Source organism: Toxotes jaculatrix, chromosome 4, assembly GCF_017976425.1.
Source record: "Toxotes jaculatrix isolate fToxJac2 chromosome 4, fToxJac2.pri, whole genome shotgun sequence".
NCBI classification, from domain to species: Eukaryota; Metazoa; Chordata; class Actinopteri; family Toxotidae; genus Toxotes; species Toxotes jaculatrix.
Window position 1 is genome coordinate 2,860,511 of NC_054397.1, and position 20,316 is coordinate 2,880,826.

Below are 20,316 nucleotides of genomic sequence, written 5' to 3' on the forward strand. Positions count from 1 at the left end.
AATTGGGGATTTTTAGAAGCTCCCCTTTGATAGGTTTTTGTTTTATTTCATTAATTAGTTACTGTTAGCTGACCAGGGAAAAGCAAAGAGTGTGATCTCTGTCTCAGCAGAGCACGATAGAAAGACAAATACAGAAATTATACATCACTGTCATCTGAATTTATCCAAAGGCAACCTGGACGCAAGAGATCAGTCTGAACTCAAACTTTATCAGAACTGACAGTCCCATTACACTGCAGTGTAAACCAATGTCATGAGTAAGTTTCAAACAGCACCTTTCATACACCTGCAAAACTGGCCTCGTTACTTAGAGCAACTTTCTGGGTGTCTCATCCTTCTACGCTGAGTTGAAAGCTGTTGGTATATTGTATGTGACAAACAGAGACTTTAAGAATAAACCATCAAAGATGAACATAACATGCTATTCTATTTGATGTTGCAGTTTAGCCGTATATAAATGTAATTGCCAGGAGACACAAGCTGTGCACAGCTTACTTAACCTCTTTGAGCCTGCTGTCACTCTTCCAACAGTGCATGATAAAGTTCGGGCCTAGTTCAGCTATATCATGCTCAGTACCGCAGGTATAAATAAACAATTACTAGATCTTCTTTGAAATGAAGGAATTGGAAAAACTTTAAGGAACTTAGAAGGAAACTTTAGCTCTATCTGTCTCCTTCTAGCATCCCAAACACCGGAAGCTGCAAGTCCCCACGACAGCCAGAAAATATTGATTTTGAAGGGCACAATTTTTATTGTGACTGAGTTTCTTTGCATTCTGTTTTCATCGGTGCCTTGGCAATCATCATTTATACAACAACACATTCCTATCTATGCAGTATACCGTTCAAAATGAACCCGCCCCTTTGTGACTTCCTGAGACAAAAGGAGAGCTGGACATAAAATATGTACATACATTTGACAAACATGTACCAGAGCCTTTGCTGTGAAAGAAAGGTTTGTGAGAGGTTACAGGAGCTTCTTGGAGAGAGGACAGTGCACTGTATGTATGTCATTATTTATCTGGCACTTGTGTCTATTGTGTTTGCCGAGGATGAGTTCTCTTTGCAGCACAAAGAGGAGAGGTGGGTGGCATGCATCAGCCAGTTTGATGGACAACAGAATGAAAAGAATGGAGGATGTGATGAAGAGAGAGAGAGAGAGAAGGAGAAGTGAGTGGTTATTCAGTGAGGAGCCCACATGCACACAGCAGAGAAGGAGAAACTGAAGTTTATGGTGGGAAGAAAAATCAATAAACAGGGCAATGAAAAATGAAGTAGCTTCCCAGAAAATCCTGTTTCTCCTTTTTATTCCTTAGACAATAGTTCTTTTTTTGAAAACAAAGCTATATCCTGCACTTGAAATGTGTCATTAATTTTTTTTTTTTTTTTTTTTTTTTGTATAGTAATCACCCATTAATATCTGTCAGCACTGGGAGAACAGAACAGAACATAGCCTGGAAACACCCATAGGTCACAGATACAAACCCTTGAAAAATGTCAACACAGTGTCCTCAACAAACATAACTCCTGTTGTGTCCTTGAGCAAAAATGTTGACCCCTGCCTGATTTCTGAAGACAAACTACCATGGATAAATGTCAGCAAAGGTGTTAAAGTGCTGAGGTACCTCTCTAGAAAACTGCTGAGTCACATTACACATAAAATGAAAAAAGGAAAGAAAGAAAAGAAATCCTTTCACAATAGTTTTTTTTTTTTTTTTTTTTTTTTTTTTTAAATCCTTTCAATCTTAGTGTAACAGACTAAAATGTGACCAGAACTTATTTGTCTGGGTCCATTGACTAAATCCAAATTAAGACAGATTGAAGTAGTTATTTAAAGGACTTAGACACAAAACAGATTTGTGGAACTAATTAAGGACCAAAGTTTGTGTCAGAGAAAAATATGATGATATTACCGCGTGATGGAAAAGCCTTGAAGAGCATGACATGGAATGGTAAATTCGCACGTATGATGTTGATGCTTTGGTGTTGTGAGTGATGGCTAAGATTAGAAGGTTTGAGATCCGAGTATGAGGAAAGAAAAGTTTCATGAAAGACAAACAGCAGTCATAAATAAATCAGCTGCATGTTCCATCAATCCATCAATCTCTCTATCAATCTCTATCTCTTGATTCAAGTTGACAGTTCAAGTTAGGCAGGAAAGTCAAGCCTCTGTTGGATCCCAGGTATTTTTCTAAATGCAATCATTCACAGCGGCTTCCTGTATTTTTGTTGGGTCACAGAGACGCCACACTGTGAGAGGTGGAAAATATTTATAGCACAATTTTCAGCATGATCTGTTTGTGCTGTCCCTACATGCTTTGTTTATCCTGGAAACCGCAGTGATGCAGGTACTCGCTGAGAAATCTGGCTCCGTTTTGACACCTTTTTTTAGGTAGAGAGCCAAGTCGAGTGCGGTAGTTCTTAACCTGTCTGTCTTGCTGTCTCCAGCTGCTTGAGTTGTGTACTCAGAGTTCAGGCACTTCCTCCTTACATCATGTTTTATCACAGTCACAGTGGGAAGGATGGGGATAATTTTGTGATATACACGCAGCCATAAACTTCCGCTCACACATTCTGTCACATGTACACACACATGCACACACAGATTAGGACTTAATGTGCTATGACATTGGTGCCGACATAAATCATAAACATGGAGAGCTATTAGCTGGCCGGTCGTGGTCTGACCCCATGTCACGATGGCTGCGTGGTAATGTGTGGGTGAACAGACACAAATGGGACTAAACAGAGTGTGATTTAACAAGGCAGCACAATACCAAACAGTTCATTATTCGCAAGGTTAAGGAGGCTGGTCCTCCAAATTTCATCAGTGACGCCTGATGAATGTTAAAGATACAGAGTGAGAGAGGAGCTGCTGTGGAAGTGGCCGTCCGCCGCAGTAATGACTTCTCCAGGGTCCTGCCCTAAAGAAGTCAGCTGTCAGATTGTGGCGAGAGATGGATGGTGGAGATTTGCTTCAATATGCTAAAGTACATCTTGTTTTTGTGAAACGTGTCACTTAGTGAAAAGATCGGCGACAGAAAGCTCCACTTGAAAATGTTAAGTGAGAATTCCACTGCTAAATAACAGCAAAGGACAGGCGATCAACAGGATGAATCAATTCCACAATATTCAGATTTTATTTACATCTCTCATTCCATTGTTTTATTTACATACATTATTATTAGTAGTATTATGTTCTATGTGCAGCTGCTTCCTTGGCTAGGATGATCCTGCAAAAAAAAAAAAAGATTACATTTGCATTACAGTGAGCCATTTCCAGGTTAACTGCATGTATTATCATTATATTGATTTAGAATTATTGTAGTGCTGGTCCCCAGGACTCGGAGTGCCCCTTGTTTTATATCCTGTCAGGTAGTTAATTCCACTTGAATTACCATTTTGTGACCCGGGAGTAAAATTGCCCCCAATACTCTTGGGATTCAGATCCAAGACTGCTGCTTGTAGATCACTGCCCACTTTCTCCATACATGTTTGGTCCTTCATTTGTTTGACTTATCATCTAATTTCCAAAAGAACACCACAGGCAGATAAAGATACAGGGAGATTATATGAATTTACTGGTCCTCACCTATTTCTCCTCACCCATAAGCTTTGGGTGAAAGGACAAGATCCTTGTGGTCTGGGCTCATACTTAAAGATGGGGTGAGGAGTTTGGAAATCTGGAGAAAACTTAGTGAAGAACCGCTGCACCTCCACAATGAAAGAAGTCAGCTGAGGTGGATTAGGCATCTGATGCAGTGGCCTCCTCCCTATGGAGGTTTTCCAAGCACATCCAACTGAAAATGGATGGATGGATTTTCCCTACCAGCAACACTGTGCATCACAATCAAAAGTAGAAAAAGAAAAAAATCATCTAAAAACTGACAGCTGAATGTGTAGGACTGGCTGCAGAGAGTCAGTCCCCATGGTTCCCCGCCGTGTCTCAGTGTCAGTTAAATGTTTGACATGCAAATGCTGCCGCAAACTCTATCCTCTCACTCTCTAATTAGGCTGTAATTATAAAATGCAGTGGCTGTAATTGAAAGTGTCAACCAATTTTCCTAATATGAATACAGTGACTATTCCAAACGCAATGAGTGACACTCTCTCTGAGCCTTTCCTGGATGTGATGACTGGAAATACTCCAAATGGGTGTTTGATGGTTCTGCTGAAAGCACACAGCTTTTGATAGGACTGACCTCTGGACTGGTGTTTGTGAGCAACAACGAATACGTATGAGCAGTATCATGGTGTGTGAGTAAACTCGTACATCTACACTGCCAGAAGATGATTTATGGCCTGGGGCTGCCTGCTGTAAAGTATGTAGCAAATTTCAGTGAAAGCAATGCGTTGGCAGAGCACCCATACACCAGTTTTGTGTGGAGTGGAGCACAGTGTTACGAGGAGCGAACGCTGATAAGAAGGTGCCACATTGGAGAGTCTTTTCCTCTGTGAAAGGTAGAGTGAGAGAAAGTTTGGAAGTATGACAACTCCCTAACCAGAATATAACACCACCTATTGTTTGATCAGCTGGTCCACTTCATTAGTAAGAAAGGGAGAGTGTGTGTTATTTCTTTTTTCCCCTCACAGATTTGAACCAGTGGATTGAAACCAGCCACTGTCCAGTCACAAGGCTGCTTCTCGGGAATCGAGGCTTTTTCAATCCTCAGAAACATAATGACTGTCAGATCATTCCTCAGCTCTTAAATGAGACCACTCTGCTCCTCGTATTTCACCTCATAAATACGTTTTCTACAGCATAAGCCTCTCATCGCCCGTACGCTTGGAGCAATTATGAAATATCTTAAATCAGCTCGCTATTTGAACCCTAGCATATGACATATGACATAATATCCATTTTATGCATAAAATCAGACATAAAATTCCAACAGAAGTTCTCATAAAAAGAAAATGTGGAACTATGGAAAAGACTGAATATTAGGACAATGTGGATCTAGATCCCAGGGGGTGACGGGAGGAGAGAGGAAAGTTACAGGAGCAGAGAAATAGCGAGAAGTGAAAGTAAAATTAATGGACAGGGTGTGTTTGTGTGGGGTGATGCTGGACCTGGTCCTGCATGTTGCAGAGAGGAAGGGTGGTAAATGAGCTGAAAAACAAACAAAAAAAAATGCCAGAGGCTGTGGAGTTTAATGTACTCTGTAACCACAAAGCAGAGACACTGTCTGGTGCAAGAGGACAGGTGCAGAGGAAGGTCAAGAAAAGGTGTGGAGGAAAACAGAGCAGTGACAAAAGGAGAGCAGGGTCTGGGGACTTTGATTGACTATTAGTGCAGAGAGAAGAGGCTCTTGTCAGAGAGGAGGCGAGAGGCACAGACTATATGGGCTTGTTGTTGCTGAGACAGAGTGAGAGGGCTCCATTTACCTGTCAAACAACACACACATATACACACACTTGTTTTCACAAGTGTGTGGACTTGCAGACACTGAGGGACACAGATTCACAAACACACACAGTCATGCACACAGTCTCTCCACACTCCACTTCAGGGGTAGGACAGCAAAAAAAGGGACTGTGTTTACAGCACCTTTTTTTTTTTTCTTCTTTAAAGTTGTGGTAAAGTTTAAAAATTGCAGTTATGAAACATACCAATAACTACCAATCACACAGTAATCACAATCTTTATCAAGTTCCACTGAGAATACAGAAATAAAAATTAGGGAACTGAGGCTTGTGTCACAACACGATTTTCGAAAACCGCTTAAGCAGCACAGTATCGTACATCAGTGGGCATTAATATAATGTAATTAGTGTTGTCGTGACCTGCGTTTTAATAGCACGCCACTTTTGGGGACATTTTGCCTGTCATGTCTCCACAGTTTAAGCTTTTCACGTGTCATTTAACGGCCTTTTGGGTTGGGGTTAGGGGTTAGTCATTAGACAAATGACGTGGCGTGAAATGACATGCAGAAAGCAAAAAATGCGCAGTGATAACACGCAGAATGACTTCAGGAAACTTATTCATATGCCATTTGGTGAGATCAGGTTGTTAGCGGCTGCTTCCCTCCCTCCCTGCCTGCTTCCCTGTCGCACTCTCATTAACGCTGCTTCTCTCAGACTTGTTTTCAACATGTTCTGACTACGTGTGTATCTTTTTTTGACTTCAAGAAAATCAAACATACTTGAAACCTGATACGTGGGGACGGGATGGCTCATGACGAGGTGTAGATGCGTCTCCTCTGAACAACCGTTGTTTTGGGCACAAGTGTGGATGCTGTCTCAGATCTGGGAAGTCGGTCTGGGGCAGGCAAAGATCCCAAGTGATGGCTGTTGGCAAGTGCAGATAAATCTCCAAACCTAAAAGGCTCTTGCAAGCTCATACATGGGTCTTTAGTATGGTGTTTGTTTTGATTATGTCAAAATGAACGGTAGTGGGAAAGATTTCATGCTGCAAATTGCCGATTGCACATTGCAAATTTGGTGAAACAGGCCCCCGTTTTGCAGACTCTTGTTGCGGCCTGCGGGCATTATTGTGGGCAATATTTTTACATTCACACAGCGATACGGAGACACACAGCGGTATAAAAACACATAAGCTGGGGGCTGAACTCTGGGAACTGAGAATTATCAGAATTTCCGATCAAAATCTTCACATTTAAGTGTGAGTGTGTGGGTGTGCTCCAGACAACAGCGTGTTGTGTAACAACGGTGCGTTCTCCAAACCACACAGTTACTGCAAACGCTGTAAATGCTGAAATATGACCATCACATGTCATTACTACAGTAATAAAACTGGCTCAACTTGTGAGTGATCTGCCGTTTCTCCCAACTACTTTTCAAGCTGAAATGGTTAAAGTAATGTCAATGTAACTGAAATGTGCAGGTGGTGAAAAGGGAGATTCATCTGACTCCATCTTCCAAATTATCAATATTTATACCATGGCCACAAAATATATTGATTTCTGATAGGCTGGCAGCAGCCAAAATCATGCAATCAAAAATCCAGCTTTACAGATCAATCATGGCTCTAGATAAGTGTGTAAGGTATATTAATGTCCAGGTGACCATAGTAACAGGGTTTCTGCTTGATGCTATGATGCCATTGGTGAAAGGCACAATGGCTTAAGCACAATAATACACTCTGAGCCGTTCAGATACACTGAAATAATGGACCTGGCAGTGGAAAAGCTTCTTTGCTTCTCCATCTCATGTTATTCGACTTTATCAGGACACTACATCACACTGTCGTGGGAACACAAGCAGCAGATTCACACAACACAGTGCTACAAAGATACACAGCCATTCAAACGCACAGACAGTAGATTTTTTTGTTTCTGAAGGTGAAAAGCTACATTTACTCAGTGAGGGTGCTGAGCTGAAACAGTAGAAGATCTGCAGCCCAGAGGGAAATACACTGCTGGGTTCCCTTCCAGACTACAGCAGTGATTAATGTTTGTGTTGTTCTGGTGTGACTGGTGGTGACTTGCACGTGGTCCGTGAGTTTTTCAGGGAACCATTCAGGTAAAGCTGTGGAGCTTGTCTGTGAGTTTCTTCACCTTGCACCCATCGCTCTGCGTAGCAGCTCTGTCAGATCTGAGGCTTTGCTTCTGTCCTGCTCTCTGTTTCTCCCCCAGATCTTTCTCACCTCTCTCCCTCCATTTCTCTCTTTCATTGACCCATGAATTGTGTCAGTCTCCCCACTCTCCTGTGGTCTCCCCCTCTTGCCAGCCCTCATTGATTCAAGCTTTAAACGTTCACTCTCACTCACTTACCCAGGAGGTGAGGTTGAATTACAGTCATTACCTCGCTGTTCTCTGCACACTCGCTCTCGCTGTACCTGCCTCAGCTTTCCTCCTTTCTGCTCGCTCTTCAGGGGGTCCGGGACACCGAAGTTTGCCAGTCCACCGTGATTAGTTGTGCATGTGGGAAGGTGGTTGAAAGGATCGTGAGGTCAGAGCTGCTTGTTGTCATTACTTCTGCCCATGTGGCTGACTCATCATCGAGCAAGCCTCACCCTCTGTCTCTGCAGGGTGAATTTGTTTTTAGCCAGTGGTGCTAAACAAATGCTTTGAGGATGAGCTGCTTACGAGCTACTGTTGCTATGCGACTAAAACCTCCATAAACTTGAAGAACATTTTCCAATCTTCTAATTCTGATGTTCTTTCTCCTTTAATGGACTGAAGTAAAAATCCCAGAGTGCAAACAACGTTAATGTGGACGAACGTTTATCTCCTCTCGTGTGGCTATAATATCTGAAGCGCAGTTGTTTTGTACTTAAAGTTTATTGTTGGTGTGATTAAATGTGTCTTCAAAGTGTCGTGGATGTATTTACACTCTGATTTTGTGTGTTTTGCTTTAATAAAATCTCCCCGGTTGCAGATTGAGCAACAGGTGGAAAGAAACACATGGCAATTAGCCAAATACATCAGTTGTTCGCTGTTTGAAATTTGATGGACATTGTGCCAGTGGGATACCTTTTAAATGGACTGAATCAAAGGAAGGTGACAAGTGAATGCAGGCACCTTTGTGGGAATAGTTAGTTATATGCTTTGTTTAAGAAATGACAAGTTGCACATGAATAGGGATCATTATTTTTGTTTGTGTCTTTTCAAAAACAACATTTGCATTTAGACTTTTATGAATACTGAAAAACTGGATAAAAAAATAAACAATGAATGATACAAAACTCTGAACAAAAAGTATATTGTCTGCAGCCAATGGGTCTCTGATATCTAATCAACGGCTAATTTCAATTTTAGCCAACATTTCCTACAATCCTATTATTATTAAGGGTTTCTGATCTTTTTGAGTCTTGCAGCAAGAAACACAACATTTAGGTGCAAGGTAAAAAGAAAATGGGCACAAAAATCAGATTGAACAGATCTATTCCTTTTAACTCGCCTTATTTTTCAATCAACATCGGTAAACACCAAAAGCTGAATCTTAATTCACCTACAACGTGAATCTGAACTTGATTTGCTCCTTGCACACAAGAAAGAAAAGGCCTGCTTTTAACCCCCAGCAGCTCCATCTGTTGCCAGGTCTGTGCCTCTTTGATGAGCCACACATTAATTATAGAAGACACATATATTCATCAAAGAGGAGATTCTGGCCAGTCTTTAAATCCTCAGAGTTCAGATTTCTTTTTACGTTGAGGGTTCAGGTTAAGATATGAGTGTCAGTGCGAGGGTCTGAGAAGTGAGGCAATACAGATTGTGTGTTTGTGTGTGTGTGTGTGTGTGTATGTATGTGTGTGTGTGTGTGTGTGTGTGTGTGTGTGTGTGTGTGTGTGTGTGTGTGTGTGTGTGTGTGTGTGTGTGTTGATGGCTCATTGAAGGATGAAACAAACCCATTGCTCTGTGGGGGTTTGGCAGTTTATGAGTCTGACACAGTAGGAGCCATCTGATGGTGTCTATGTGATGCTTGGCTCGGTGGGAGGTATTCTATAGCTGACTCCAAACTTGTTTCACTTGTTTACTGTGAAGTCACAGAGTTTAGGCTGTTTTTTTTTTTTTTGTAATCATAAACAAACTCCTTTTGAAGCGAATAAAAGACACTGACACAGGAGACCCATAACGTTTCGTAAATGTGCATTAAGTCTGAAAAGTAAATTACATGTTGTGGGTATAAATAATGAGAAAGTTACATTCCCCCACTGAGAAGGAATTGTGCGACTGATTTGTTGCCGTGTAAAAATCTGAATGAAAAGGCCTAAGGCTGAATGCATGCTTTCATTTTGGCATAACTACCTACGGCCCTTGTAATAAAATACTGAGAACTATATTCAACCAATTTAAACTAACAGCAGTAATCAAGGTGCAGTGGTCAGGATGTGCTCATACATATAAGAAGCAAATATGATAAAAAAAATAAAAAAAATACTGCTTTTCGTGAGAGATGATGTGCATCAAAACTGAGAAACAAGGGGTCTGTGTATCCTCAGCGCACAGGACTGTGCATCAGGACTTATACAGACAATGAGAATGGCTGTTTCAGCATGCATTATCCACTGTGTGTTGCCCTTTTGGAAGCAAGTTGAGGTGAACGGTTGGTCACTTAATTTTGTGACTTTGGCGCCGGAGGCTGGTTAATGCCAAATCTTGCAGCAGGAGCCAACATGTGTTCGGTTTAACCACAAAGGAAACGCTTTCCTAAGTTTAACTCTTACAATAATCGTTCTCTGACTCTAACACAGTGGTTATGGTTGATTAATGCGAGCTGCTCTGTGAATGGTCACATGGGTCAGTTTGGAAGACACTGATAGGTCACCTGTTTTGTCATTTTGGTGTGAGGGCTTATTAATGAGTCTGGACCTTATGACCCGAACATAACTTGCTCTGTGCAATCAGAGTGCGATACAACACTGGCAACATCGGCATAATTACAGCTGCTGGATGAAAGTTGATCTGATTCTTTTGATGTGATATCTCTTTGTTTTGTTTTGTTTCTTAAAACAGCTTTTTCCTTGAACAGTTTTTTTTTTTTGTTTTTCAGGATAGTGACAAGCTGCTTCTCTCTTTAATGAGCAGTTTGAATGTGATCATAACTCAGGTATCATCATAATTTAGTGGCAAAAAACATTCGAGAGCACAGACTGGAAAACATAAACACTGATCATTTCGATTTATGTTACATAGCAGTGAAAATACATGTTTCATGAATCGGTTGCAGCCTTTAATCAATCGTTCCTATCAAACTAATCTTAACAGTGCTTGTAATTTTCACATTTCACACTGTGCTGGAGACAGATAATGGGCTAAAGTGATTTTGTCACATTAGCTCAAAGCTGAACTTTGTTTGAAAACATGTCAATAATTTGCATAATTTGAGTCTTTGAGCGCATCCACATCAATAAAGAGACAATCTGGTTCATGCATAAAGAGTTATTGAAGCTCTGTCCACACCAAGGGACAAATATCCCCATTCATAACCAAACTGAATTCAGTGGACTTGAACAGCTGAGCTGAGTTTGTATTAAGGTGTTTAGGTTTGCATCATATTGCACAGGTGTTGCTTTTTAATGTTTACATTCAGTTTTGCTTATACAGTTCAGCTGTTTATTTCCCATCTTGACTTTCATCAGTTTGTTTATAATGAGACAAGCTCACTTTATATTCCCTTCACACTGTTTTATTTTCTCCATCTAATCACTTAATATTCCTATCATTTTTCTTTTTTTATCACCTTATATGAGCTTGCAAATAAACCTAAACCAGGCAGAGTTGCCTGAGTTGTCCTTCCCAAGGACGTTGATGAAAAAAAGAAAAAATAATAAAGATAAAATACAGCCCATTTTTGGGGCATGATTTTTATTTTGTGTCTTTTTCTGCTCTCTGGTATTTCTGGTGGTATTTCTCTGGAAAATACTCAGGCGGGTGAAGTACCTGGAGTGGTGATGTGTGACGGAGCGGTGGGGTGTCCATAGGACTGAGGATAACAGGCTATAATCTAAAGCATCACCTTAGTGGAGCAAGTTACTCCAAATCTCAGCCGTAGTCTGAGTCCCTCAGTTGTTTCCCTTCCTGCTGAGAAAATTATCTTTGCGTGTCCTTTCAGCTGCAGCTTCCCTCTGAATAGCAGTACAACATTTTGTTGTGTACATCCTTTTCAGCACAGATGTTAGATATAATAGACAGCAAGAGCCAAGTGTGTGTGTGAAGATAGGTAAGGTATTTGTGTGTGGTCTTGTACTCCCGTTCCTGAGAGAAACTCTTGGCAGTTGTTTAGGTTGAAGTACAAGCAACACAGAATTTGTGGGCGGAACTAACATACCTGAAGTTCTGTTTAGGTGGAACATGTGTAATATGTCCACCTGCCATTTTTCTTTTTTTTTTCTTTTTTTTAAAGAATGATTCCTCTTCTTTTAGCTGAGCAGGATCTCTATGAAATGAGGAGGACAACTCAAGACTGTGACTGAGTTTCATTTTGTATAGAAAAGAATGAGAGATTCTAAAAGTCAAAAGAAAGTTTGAGTCAGTGGAGAGCAAACCACAGCTGCAAGGAGTCTGAGTACTGGACCTACATTCATCAAGAGGCTGGAGACATGATTTCAACTGCTCTGTCAGGGTTAGGCCAGGGCTATGTAAGGTAATCTAACCTGCATGTGTAAAGCTGGTGGAGGTTCCTTTAACCACATCACAATCTTTACTCGACCTCAAACAAAGTGTTTACGTAGGTTAAACCTGATCACATGTAAGATGATGATGATGGAGTCTACAGTGTCAGATTCCTGCTTTCGTGTTACAAAGAAAAACAAGAGAGGGCAAATTACAACTGTCTTCACAGGCTGAGGGGCTTGTGAGGTGACTCTTCCCTGAGCGTAACATGTAAATCTATGGAATAATCCTTTAAGATTAGCATTTAGAAAAGCAAAGCTCTCACAGTGCACAGTACCTGTATCCTTTGGTGAGAATGGAAATAGAATGAAATACTCAGGCGTCAAACATTGTTAGTATCATCTAGTACATAAGGTATGCTGATTACTGTGAAGAAGAAATCATATTTTTAAAATATTATGAGTTAAAATGTGAGCTCACGCACAGAGATGGTTTCCACACAGATGAAATAGAGAAAAATGCGAAGCTCGACCCCGTTCCACCCTTTACTCCAAAACCATCCCTCAAACAGCACTTTGAAGATGTCCTCAGAGTGTCCTCACTTTCCAAACTCTCTTCACTCTTAAGGGCTGAAGTTGGTCCTCGCAAAGAAAGAACACAACACACACACACACACATATGCCACTACACATTAACATTACAAAGTCTTCACTGATTAGCACTCTAACACAAGCAGCTTCATCAAGGTCAAAATACAGTGGCGGTAATTGTAACAGATTACCTGCCAATGTGAGCAGTGGTTCAGCAGGTAGTACAGCTGAAAGGTCTGCAGGATAGGTGTGTGTGTGTGTGTGTTTGTGTCAGTATGTGTCTATCTCTGTGTGTGTGTGTGTGCCTATGTGGTTCCTCTCCGCTGAGCTCTATTCATCTTGTATTTACTCAAGTCGTCGGCATGTCACACGCACATCTAGGTCCAGTGAAGACAAATGAAGTCAGCATTTACTTCCACTCAGTCTAACAGATGAATGACCTGACAGATGGTTGTTGATTGATGACTGATCAGCGATGCCAATATAGATCCATCCATCCTGAAGGTCCCTCACTGATGATAAGGTGTTCTGTTCCAAGGCCAACCTTTAGGACGATGAACTGCGCGACTAAATCCCTCTGAAGAGAAACCACACCCATTTTACGTGGCATCCTTCACTGATACATATTAGAGATCTGAGTGACTATTTGAGTTCTGGGGATGGTTTAGATAGATGTACTGTATATGTGACTTTGTGGTGTTTGAAAAGCTAGTAACCTGTTGTGGTCCCACCCACAACAGGTTAAATACCTGGGTCTTACTCCACTTTCTTGGTCAGACTAGTGCGGACTAGATAGACCGATGCGTATGAACTGATGAAGCCCCTTGGATAAGAGGCAAAACGTCTTCCCAGACAAACATATGTCCAGTTGCCTTCGATTCAATTTTCAAAGAGAGAAAAGCTAGTAGTAATTCCCTGCTTAGTCAATTCATTTTTCTACAAATAAGAACTTAAGCTGAAAGATGCTTTAATGATAATTGCGGCTTAAAGATGAGAGAAATAGCAGCTAATCTTTGTTAGGATAATGTGACGTTGTGAATTACAGTTTGTGAAAGCACAGCGCTGCTGCCGTGTGTTCAGGAGACAGTTTAGCCAGTGTTGTGTGTTGCACAGGGTTTTCAGAGCGAGAGTGGGAGAAACTACACTCAGTGTAGGCTTCAACTGTCTCATTAACTTTCACTTTAAATGCTATTTCAAGTGCTTTCAGCATTTACACTTTAGCCCCATTCAGACAGCATTGACATTACAGGGGGAGGTGTGAATTATTCACTGTGCTCATTGGTCATTGAACTCGCTGTTCTGGATGGAACTGTAGCCACTGAGAAATTATAAAAATACGTGCATGCAATACACGCAGACATTCTGCAGGACGAAGCCAAAAGCCTCCCTGGAGGTGGGGGAGGGGGGTCGTCATCTGAGTCATATCTCAGTCAAGTCCTAACACACAGATATCAAACACAAATTGCTATCATTCAGTGTGACTGACACCTCCTGAGGAATATCATCTTCCTGAGGAATCATCTGTGTGAATAAACACCCATAAATCTGCTTAGAGACCATGGATTGAAGATGCTTCAGGACTTGCCCAAGATTCATCACATTTTTCAGTTATCTTCACAATGAAGGTCATCCACTGACAGCCATCAGGTCAATGGTTTTACTCGTGTCAGTTTGGTAAAATGTACATAAATATAACCTAAAAGTGGAGCTTCAGAAAGATTTTCTGGTAACTACTAGCAGCTGCCATTAGATCAGCCCAACTGATGAGCTGTGTCTCTGTCATGTTCTCTTGACTCTTTAAATTTTTGACTTACTTGACCTAGAAAAAAGTACATGTGGCTGGATCTACTTTGAATTACAAAGACGTTGCTCCATATGGGTGCTGAAAAATTACCCACATACGCTCACCACACGGGATTAAAATCACTGACCAGTACAAGGAATTAAATCAACCCGTCTCCTCTAGAGAAATAAATCAGGTCTGAATGGGGCGTTTGTCGGACACGCCAACTACTTTCACCCATTACATGTCACTGTGACGCTTCAGCTGACAGTTCATCTGCTTTCATCTCTCGCGATCGAGCCGACAATTCAGCTGCTTTCAGCGCTGAATCAAATGAAACGAGAGTTTTTCACAGCTTTCATTTCATATTCTTTAACCTGGAGTTTGTCTGCTTTCAGTGATTACTTTCCAGCTGACATCCCAACTCACTTCAACTGACATCATTCACAACCAACACTGAAAAAGAAAAAATAAAATATAAAAAAACAACTGTTACCTCCTCACAAGACGGACGAAAGGACTAAAAGAACTGAAACTGGCAGACATTAGGCCACTGCACTACCGGCCATTTGTCCCCGCCAGGGATGTCAAATGTACTAATGCTGGAAGTTTTAGAATCAGCACCCTGCACAGCAGTCATGACACTTTTATGGTTTCACAACACCTACAACTAACATCCCTGAAGAGAGGACAAATAGAACCGAAACTGGCCGCAGACATTTTATCCTCATCAGCCTTCCTCGTCCCAAAAACTGTGCAGTATGAGAGAACAAGTGCAGAGTTTTCAGCCCTTCTTTGCCCTCGCGCTCTGTGTCACGCTCATCACATTTCGTTGAATCATACTGGCGAGCTGTTCGTCGCCGCTGCAGTCTCACACTGAGCAGTCTCATGGTGCTTGTTTAGAAAAAGTAACAGTCAGAATTACGCATTCGTTCTCCTGTCTCAGAGCTTCCCAGCATGCCTCAGAGCCCAAACAGTGGTCTTTGCGTCATAAGCCCATTTCTCTAACCACTCTGCTACCCCCCACCACATCAGTGTTTTTCTTTTTTAAAGCTTGTTCCTGATTATGAACAATATTAGGGTAATTGGATAAATGTCACAGGGTACTTTTAAACTGGGGGTTCACATATGAGCTGAATCTGTCATGAGAAAATCTATTTGTTCATCACCAGAGTCATTTTTAAAAAAAAAAAGTGCTTCTATGATTGTGTCTTGGTGTTTTGCTCTTCCATGTAAAGCCTGCCCAGCTGCTTCGTTTCCTACTTAGCGTTCTTTGATGTAGACAAATGCACCAATCAGGGACACTCTCTTCTAATTATCCTCCACTCACCGTGGTGTGTCAGACAGGGACCTGCCCCTTCTTCCACGGATGACACTGATGGTTCATTCAACTTGTTCTTTTTTTTTTTTTGCTTTTCTGTTTATTGCAGGCTTTCATCGCTGACAACTGGCAGACGATCTGAGAACATTAAACTCGAGGTAATTATTCCAATTGTCTTGTGCTGTGTAGAGGCACAGACTGATGCATGAAGATGACGCACATCTGCATGACACAGAGGAACAGCTCAGGGACACACCGTTTGTCCACCATGAGGGACATATTGTGCATACCTGTGAGTTTAACTGGCTTTTGTGTTGGTTGTTTTGAGCCACGTCAGGCGACATGTTGGCTCAGTTGTTACACGATAGCAAACAAAAAGCTTATCACGTTGCACATGGATGTCAGAGGTCAGTTGGAGCATTTTTGCTCTCAGTGTTTTCATTAAAACCTTAATGAAAACACCTTGGAAATAATTCACACAGAATGTGTCCATCACCTCTCTTCTGCTAATGCTCTTTCAGTGCCTTTGGCAGGTTTTTAGCTTTATCTAGGACAATTAATGCCACACACTTAATGTGTGTGTGGCCAGCTGGTCATGTGCCTTGCTCTTACTAGGGTTCTCTTAAGCTATAATGTAAAAATTGTGAGGGTAATGTCAACTGGCAGCAAATGCTTTGCTTTTCCCCTGAATAGTTCCCTCTGGGAGCTACACAAAGCTTTATATTTTGACAGGAGGAGAATCCTCCTGAACCAATACGCCCAAATAAGACCATGTCATGGAAATGTCACAGCATCTGCATCTGCTTTCGTGACTCCACATCTTGCTCAGTTCAGCAAAATAGCTTTATTCTGTACCTCTGCAACCTCTAGGTGGTTGTGTGGTCATTGTGTCATTGTGTCTCTATGACACATGAAAGTACAGAAAAGTTTAGGTTGCATTTATAATTGCATGTTAATTGAAATTTGAAGCGTCTCCTTTAGGGACACATGTGCTTTAGAGGTGTGGCTGTGTATGTGCTGTGCCTGCAGTTTCTTCTTCTGTTGATTAAAATCAAGTAAAGAATTAATTTCTCAAGAGCACAAACCAAATAATGAGAGAATCTTTACCAGGTGGACAAACAGTGTCAAACAGTCTGCTGTAGCAGTACCTGAAGTGCTCCACTGCTACAGGAACATGTCAGGAACATACAGCCATGGTCATATTTCTTCTTTTTTTTTTTTTTAAATAAAGAATATGGAGATCGGTAGTGAACCCAATGCTTACCTTCATCTTAGTTAATTTCATTGATATTAGAAAACATTATTTGACTCCTGCACAAAAAGAACATTCCACGATTATCTTTAAACTCTAGAGACAGATGTGCAGAAACATTCGCCAGTAGGCTGCGTACTGCACTCCCACAGTTACACACATACACTCACATGCACTCCTACACTGAAGGTAAGACAGGTCAGCAAGATTTGAGCAAGTTAAGGAGGAGACAGACAGAGGGGAGGAAAGACTTGTAACTCAGAAAGATGGGAGAGCAAAGACAGACAGAGACAGAGGGCAATTTGCTTGTTGTGCTGTCCCCATCATGCCACGGCAACTCAGAAAATTGCTTTGTCTATATTTAGCAACAAAAGATAGCAAGAACCTAATGGACACACATGCACACACCCACCTTCACACTTTATACACACACACACACCTCGGTAGAGCAGTGATTTGCAGTAGACCCATGATCAAAACAGCATGGTCAGCTGTATCTTTACACACACACACACACACACACGGCGGCTGGTTGTGGATTGTGCTCATTAGGTGGGGTTTGCAGATTGGTTTCTATTTATAGCCTGCAGCAGGCAGCAGGCTCAGCAGTAGCAGCAGCAGCATGGAGGTGTTTGAAGTAGCACAGGCCTCCAGTGGGCCGTGCTAACGAGATGCATCCGGAGTCGATCGCTCTCTGAGCTGCAGGAGTTCGACTCTGGAAGCTGGTATGGTGTGGGTTTGTATGATTCGGGTCAGTTATTTATAGGGGACTTTTATTTGACATAACTTAGTTTGTATGATATGGGGTACGACAAACAGCCTGTAGTGTGTGTGATGCCACATGTAATCAGTTCACTTGCACAACTATTGCAGTAAGTTCTGTTGCTATGAGACAGAGGTGTTTCCGTCTTTTACTAACAAACATTTGAACTTCGCCAGCTGTTGCTGCTTGACTTTGTGCTCATGTTGCTGTGCGTGCATTAGAGAGGTGTGTTTCCTGCTTTTTAACATCATTTCTTTCAATTTTATGGGGTCATTTTTTCTCCAGACTTACACAGATGGTGTTATGTATCCTAGATGGTTTTCTTTACATAGAAAATAGAAATGTAGAAAATAGAAAATTGACAAATTAGAGTTAAAATGTACGTCTTAGTCAGGTGCTGGGCGACCATGAGCCACTAGGATAGCTTCAGTACTCCACTGAATGGTTGGGACACTATTCTTCCAAAAGATATCCTCTAATTTGGTGATTGGTGATGGTGGTAGAGAATAAGCACTGTCGAGCATGTTGTCTCAGCTGGGTTAAGATCTCTGAAAAGAACATTCACATCATACTTGTACTCTTTAATGTGTAATCTTTGCATTGCAGGCAAAACATCATGTTTAAACAATCTTAAAGAGCATGATCACATGAAATTTAAATTTAGATTTAAATATGTAAAATTGTGCCCAGATGTAGATCTGTATGAAAACTACTCACTTTGCCTGTGGCCTAACTTTTTCTTGTAAAAAAAAAAAAAAAAAGGTTTTGAAATCCTGCTTACAAATGGACAAACACGTCTGAAAACCTAACCTCTGAACAGGAGCTTTGGGATTTTATTCATAGATTAGCTTGGTTTACCATTCATTTTCCTCCTGAAGCTCCTGTTTGGTTTTATGCCTCCCAGTCACCTCCGCCTCAGGCTTACTGCTATTTTAAAGGCAGACAGCTCCCCGAGATGAGTGACAAGCGTTGGGTTAGAAGTGTTGGGACAGGAGCTTGAACATCTATCTGAAATGGATGAAGGTGGAACTATCAAAACACCGTGCTGCTGACTCAAGGTGAAAAGTTGAATGCTGGGAATTCATCGCAGCAGAGTACAGGAGGGAAATATGAGCAGAACAAAAGAGGATTGAACTCACCTGAATAGAGTGAGTGAATATTGTTTCTGGCATGTGGTATACTCATGTGTTTTGGCCTTTAAGAGTTATTACACCCAAGCTAATATTCCTACTCGTTAAATATTCAGGTTCATTCATAAGTTACGTGTGATCTCCACATAGCACTTGCTCATTGTAAATACAGCTTGAGGCTCAAAGAGTCAGGAGATTGCAATGAGCATTTGTCACAGAGTACACCAAGCCTGCACATGTCACACTCTTAGCTCCAGGGTTTTGACATCCACATTGCAATCAGTGTTGACACCCAGAGGCGACAGGCCTCCATGGTCTTACCTGTTGACAGCAACATCAACTGTACAAACCAGGAAAGAGTTTTCAAAGTTGTGGATCTGCCAAAAAGGGGAGTAAGGTTAATCACTTCACTGTAGGTATAACTGACAAATACAAAAACAAGAATGCAGGGTGAAAAACATCATGACAATGGGAAAAAAAGAGTGCTTTTACACTCAGGAACTTTATATTTTTAACTGTACAATTCTAAAAAAAGAAATGGCATAAAAAGACAAAAGAAACTTTAGCGTCAGCTGTTACGTTTCATGGCTTGCATGTGTAAGAATACAATAAGAGTCAGTCTACCTATTCGGTACATTGCTTGCCTGTTCTATTCAAACTTCACCATCACCTGCCATCTTTTCTCTGAATGTACCTTTTCATTCCCATTTCGCTGAGACGATTACAAAGCCAACGTTTATTCACGCACTCCTCCCCTGCTCATTATCTTCATCACACAGCTGTGCCAAAAGCATTTCTGCTATAATTTGTATAACTCTAGTTACAGCAAGACTTTTAGAAAGGTGCTCACTGTCCTCACTGTCCAGTGAATGCATCCACTCAAGTTTCCTCACATCCACATTCTCACTTTTGGGTATCAGTGCCGATGGCTGTTCCATACCGGTGCTAATTAGTTCTCATGTTTGATTAATCACTGCGTCTACAAAGAATATGTATTTTATGGAGTATTTCATTCAATTCAATCATTAAATCTCTAAAAAAAAAAAAAAAAAAAGCATGAAGAGAGAGAAGCTGCCCTGTGACTAGAAGACTGATCAAGTCCAAAAATTGGACTGTGTGATAACATTTCATTTTGTTTTTTACCTTTCGTTTCATCACTTTCACCTGCAAGTGTATAGGAAAGGTGGAGCCCACTTTAAATTAAACCAGCATGGCTTCTTGAGATCTTTACACTCAAAGTGAGGCTGTTTAGTGTCACAATTTGGTTTGAACTGTGAGCGTAACTGCGGCCAAAGTTTTCTACAAAGGACTTTTTCTAAGACCTAAATGTAACAAGCAGTTGTTGCTCGCTTCCTGGTCGACAGGAACAGTGGGTGTTGCTGTCCTTGGAAAACACTGTATCTGATTCTGTTTGTCCCTAACAAGCCACTTTTGTCCCTGCACACAAACGTACTGGACCC

The 20,316-nt window shown here is 41.3% G+C and overlaps 1 protein-coding gene across 1 annotated transcript in view; it reads left to right on the forward strand.

The window, feature by feature from the left end:
• elfn2a (extracellular leucine-rich repeat and fibronectin type III domain containing 2a) overlaps positions 1–20,316 on the forward strand; it is a 117,845-nt gene that overhangs the window by 58,522 nt on the left and 39,007 nt on the right. The window contains exon 3 of the mRNA XM_041036327.1: positions 15,821–15,869. The gene's annotated coding sequence lies outside the window, so the exon portion shown is untranslated. The remainder of the gene's footprint in view (positions 1–15,820; positions 15,870–20,316) is intronic.